Genomic DNA, 6,000 nt, shown 5'->3' on the forward strand with positions numbered 1-6,000 from the left:
TCAAAAGTGTCAAAAATGCCAGTCCGCCGCAATGTCGCAGTCCCGCTAAAAACCGCAGATCGCCGTCATTACTAGTAAAAAATAAATAAATAAATAAAAATGACATCAATCTTTCCCATAGTTTGTAGACGCGATAACTTTTGTGCAAACCAATCAAAATACGCTTATTGCGATTTTCTTTTACCAAAAATATGTAGCAGAATACAAATTGGCCTAAAAGGATGAAAAAAGTAGATTTTTAAATTTTTTTTTATTGGGAATGTTATATAGCAGAACGTAAAAAATATTGTTTTTTCTTTTTTTTCAGAATTGTCACTCTTTTTTTTGTTTATAGCGCAAAAAATTAAAAATCGCACAGGTGATCAAATACCACCAAAAGAAAGCTCTGTTTGTGGGAAAGGACATCAATTTTATTTTGGTACAGCGTCGCACGACTGCGCAATTTTCAATTAAGTTAACGATCGCAAAAAATAGCCTGGTCATTAAGGGGGCAAATCCTTCTGGTCCAGAACTGGTTAATATTAACATGTTAAAGTGTATATGATATTTTAGTGATTGGATTTACATTTTAAAATAAATGGTTTTGACTAGGACTGCTCGACATAGTCCTTTATCACAGAACAGACCTCCTGGCAAATGGTGCTGCCTTTAAATTATCAGCCTGGGCCTGCCAGGACCCATTTTCCATCTGTAGGCAGTTAAAGTGAAACTAGAAAGGGAAGTTCCACTTTATCTCCTCCTCCACCCCTCCTTTCTCACTTTTGTAGGTTTTTTAGGGAGTTTTGACAGGTACCTGCTCCCATTTCCATTCAAATCGCCTAGGCAAAGTTCATCTCCCCACCACCGCCTGCAAACTTCTGGTATACAGTATATCACAGGTCCCCAGAAGGGTGCTGGGCCATTCACAAGCCGCAGCTTTACGCTTACATATGCAGCGGGGAGCCGGTTGTAAAGCCGCAAGGAGTTACAGCTGGCTTCCCACAGTAAACATGGCGGCGTCTGGGACCTGAAGAATGGCAAAGAACTGGTCCAAGTAATGACAGCGCAAGATCCTTGGACAGGTAAGTGTCTTTTTATTAAAAAGTCACCAGCTACAGTATTTTTAGCTGCTGACTTTTCGTTTTTTTTTTTTTAACAAGGCTGAAGAACCTCTGTAAGGAAATAAATCTGTGATCTCAAAATACATTATTTCAACCAGTTATACCCTTTTAGATTATACAGTATGTGTCCTTACATATCATCTTCCAGATGGCTAATGTTACATTTATCCATGCTGAAATTCATTCATCATGTAGCTGCCCAATCACCCATCAATCTGTAAACTACAGACATCTTACATAGACTGTTTTAATCTACATAGTTTTGAAACTTTTACATAGCTTTGCAACATCTGCACACAGGGAATGGACCTTATGATGCAAAACTCGTAATTATCTAAACACAGTGGTTTTCGGACTGAACCCTCTGGTACCCCACTTAAAACCTCAAATCATATACACTATAAATCAATGATCACAAATCTCAGTGAGATGTTTTAGAGCCAGGTTTCTCTTATTAAATATTGCACTGACAATATGGGGTACATATCAGGGTTGCCCGCTGTCCCCAACAATTTTTGTCCCTGCTGATGGAGCCTATAGCTATGGCTATCCAAAATTACTGTACAGTCAAAGGGCTCCATCTCCATAATCTTGAAGAAAAAGTAGCGTTATGCACTGATGACAGGCTCCTTTTTTTGCAAGACCCCTATTTATCTTTTCATGCTGTCTTGACCATTCCAGATACCTTTCTGGGCTGAATAGGTTTTTTGGGGCTAAAAGTAAATTAGAGCAGATCCTCCTGATTCACCCTATCTTACAATTGGATCATGATGTTACCCTACCTCTCCAATGGGTGAACCAAATTAAGTACCTTAGGAATGATGCTGGTCACCAATGATCTGGCTAACTTTATCCTGTTGAATTTTACTCACCTTTTAACATTGGATAAATCCAGATTTGAATCTTGGAAATCATTGAGGCAAAATTAATGTACTTAAAGCGGTGTTCCACCCCAAAGTGGAAGTTCCGCTTTAAGGACTCCCTTACATGCCACATTTGGCATGTTATTGTTTTTGGAAGTGGAGGGGGGAAGGGGTATCTAGTTTTGACAGGTACGCAGCGCCCACTTCCGCTCAGGCCACCTAGGCGACTCAAGTGGAAGTTCTCCTCTCCCCTTCCCTCCCTGCAATCTTCTGGGACACGTCCCAGAAGATTGCCCAGACATTAAGGAGGTGCATCGCAACTCGCACGTGTGCAGCGCACCCCCGGCTGTGAAGTCGCAGGCTGTCAAAGCCTGGTGCCCACACTTGTGATGCCGGTGCTGGGAACAGGCGAGAGAGAGAACTGAGGGTTCGAGTGTAACCCTCACAGCGCTGGATCGTGGGACAGGTGAGTGTGTGTTTATTAAAAGTCAGCAGCTACACTTTTTGTAGTAAACACAAAACGACTGGAACTCCGCTTTATGATCAAATTGTTCTCTGTCTTTCTATACATTCTTAGAAATGCACCTTTTTGGATCCCATTATCAGTGAATCCACACCCAGCAGCAGTGTTTGAACCTGCCAGTATACAGTATCTGACAGGAGCATGACCTGGAATGTATTATGTACAGAGTGCAGAATTCAGGGGTGTGCTACTTGAAGAGTTCGGGAGTGTGCTATGTATACAGTGCAGAGTTAAGGGGTGTGCTACGTGCAGAGTTTGGGAGTGTGCTACGTATACAGTGCAGAGGTCAGGGGTGTGCTGCCTGCAGAGTTCGAGAGTGTGCTACATATACAGTGCAGAGTTCAGGGGTGTGCTACGTGCAGAGTTCGGGAGTGTGCTACGTGCTACGTGCAGAGTTCGGGAGTGTGCTACGTGCAGAGTTCGGGAGTGTGCTAAGTACATAGTGCAGAGTTCGGGAGTGGGTTACGTACATAGTGCAGAGTTCAGGAGTGTGCTACGTGCAGAGTTCGGGAGTATGCTACGAACATAGTGCAGAGTTCAGGAGTGTGCTACATGCAGAGTTCGGGAGTGTGCTAAGCACATAGTGCAGAGTTCAAGGGTGTGCTACGTGCAGAGTTTGGTAGTGTGCTAAGTACATAGTACAGAGTTCAGGGGTGTGCTACGTACAGAGTTCGGGATTGTGCTACGTGCAGAGTTCGGGAGTGTGCTACGTGCAGAGTTCGGGAGCGTGCTAAGTACATAGTGCAGAGTTCGGGAGTGGGTTACGTACATAGTGCAGAGTTCAGGAGTGTGCTACGTGCAGAGTTCGGGAGTATGCTACGTACATAGTGCAGAGTTCAGGAGTGTGCTACATGCAGAGTTCGGGAGTGTGCTAAGCACATAGTGCAGAGTTCAAGGGTGTGCTACGTGCAGAGTTCGGTAGTGTGCTAAGTACATAGTACAGAGTTCAGGGGTGTGCTACGTACAGAGTTCGGGAGTGTGCTAAGCACATAGAGCAGAGTTCAGGGGTGTGCTACGTACAGAGTTCGGGAGTGTGCTAAGTACATAGTGCAGAGTTTAGGATTGTGCTACCAACATAGTGCAGAGTTCAGGGGTGTGCTACGTACATAGTGCAGAGTTCAGGGGTGTGCCGCGTACAGAGTTCAGGGGTGGGCAACACACAGAGTGCAGAGTGCAACCCTCTTCCACAGATGCTTAGCTCTGCATCCCCATCGACATCTCTCTTTTACCCCTCTTCTTCTCTAGTACTTCCCCTCACACTGTAGATGGCTTCACCTATATCATCACTTGCAAGGAGATCATCCAGTGGGGGCTTCAGGATTCGCACTGCATCCCAGGCACCGTCATCTCCTTGTCTCCATACTGCACTTGGAAAACATAGAAAGTCAGACCTCTGTGTTTATGAGTGATAGTGATGAGCAGGGAGCAAAGGGCCTGAGCCAAAGGTGGTGGAACGGAGTTCCACCAAGTTCCAGCTGAAAAAAAGCCCTGCACCTGGTACTGACTATAAGCAGGTGGGCCAATGCTCTTTTTGTAGGAATAGTACCCTATTGTCACCACCCTGAAACACCTTTATCAATCATATTTAGCCACTGCTGGGGCACATAGATAGGAAGTGGCTGCAGAGAGGTTGTAGGAGATCAAGAACACTGGATGCAATAAAGGATGAAAAACTGTAAAAACTATATTTTCTAAAAGAAAAAAGATTGGGTTTCTTTATGATACCACAGCAAATGTCATCCAACCAATTGCTTACTCTGCTTTTACTGCACACTATGAGGTTCTCAAAGTTGTGTCCTGGAGGGAATAATCAGGGAAGGCAAACTATAATACAGATTCAATTTTTGCATTAGGCCACACCCACATACCTGTCAGGACCAGTGAGCAATTAGATGGACTGGGGTTTATATCCTCTTTCTAACACTTGCTGTGATGCCGTGTTGCACATCACGCTGTTGAGAGGCACTCCATTGGGAGTTATAAGAGGGTAGTGTACTGTCTTGCACCTATGGGCATATCCTTTGTATACAAGATATGCAGCAGCCATGTTGGTCAGAACTTACAATCAGGTACAGCTGCCTTTTATTTTACAATTGAAATTGGCTTGTCCTGGCAATAGACTTGGGAGTCTGCCAGACAGTAAACAAAAATAAGAGTAGGAGTAAGAGTAACGACTTTACTTTCCCAAACTAATACATCTTAGCACTGCCAGACAGTTGTAATCCATAAATTCCAACCACTTGCTCTATTGGCTACATCGCCAACAATTATAGTTTTTACTTTGATTTCAGCTGGGCTATAGCATGTTACATTTGTAAAAGCTAGCAATGCTTGTTGCGTCATACAAAAAAATTACAACTCATATTAGAGACTTAACTAGGATCCCCAGGGCTCTGCTGCCCAGCCCTCAATCTCCATCTCTGCAGTATCAGCTGCACAGAATGAATGGACAGGAAAAGCTCTGTACAGAGTTTCCCATTCATTCAACACAGTTTACTATGCTTCAGTTATGAATGTACAGAGTCAGTGATTGGTAGTGATCACTGAATCTGTCCATTTAGAAAAAGAAGGGTCTGGTAAATTACATATTTACCGGCCCCTTCCCGGCTCTCAAACCTGACACGTCCCTAGCAGCAGCTGGGGGGAGAGAAGAAGGAGGTTGCTGGCAGCGCTGCAGGGGGGGGGGGGCACACAGGGGCCTGAGGACAGCAGAATTTGGATAGGGAAGGCAGCCGAGGTGGCATATGGAGGAACTGATCTGCTCCATTTTCCTCCTGCAGCCGCAGAATACATGATGTAGGGACAGAGGAGAGGCAGGCTTTCAGCAGCTGCAGGAGGAAAATGGAGGGAATCGGTTTCTTTATATGACACCTTCACCACCCCTGCTATCCTGGTGTGCAGGGGCAGGGACCCTGCTAGAAATCATGGAGCCCTGTACAGCCTTCCTGACAAGGGCCCCCCAACCTCACCTACACCCCCCACCCCCAACCCGGGGTGCAGTGGAGCAGCAGCACTGACTTTATTCGCCTACACCCAACAAATGAGAAAAGTCCCTGTTCTATTCCCATCTCCTGGGCCCCTCTGTTGAGCTGATGGGGCCCGGGGGAAATGTATTTTAGGCTCTGGTAAGCTAGTAGGAGTGGGGGTGTGGTCTAGTAAAATCTATTTAATAATTTAGGGATAAATCACCAATAAAGCTGCCCTTGGACCCCCGTTTAGCTGATGGGGCCTGGGCCCAGTACAACAGGACAGGTTGTACTGCCTTATCAGCAGCCCTGTACAGGGGAGCCACATGGACCCCCTGGAACATGGGGTTGGGTTGTAATTGCAACCCCTGTAGTTAGGCTCCTGACTCTCAGATGCCTCAAACTGCACAGCTAGTATGCTACATTTACGGTAACTATGGAGATCTTTAAATTTTAATAAACATATCTTATTGTAATGACAAATTGTTTTTTTTTTTTAATAAGATAAACCTCTGCTCCTACTTTGGTTCTCCTGCTTTGAAGGTTAT

Source organism: Pelophylax lessonae (assembly GCF_965119305.1).
Source record: "Pelophylax lessonae genome assembly, chromosome: 3".
Lineage (NCBI taxonomy): Eukaryota > Metazoa > Chordata > Amphibia > Anura > Ranidae > Pelophylax > Pelophylax lessonae.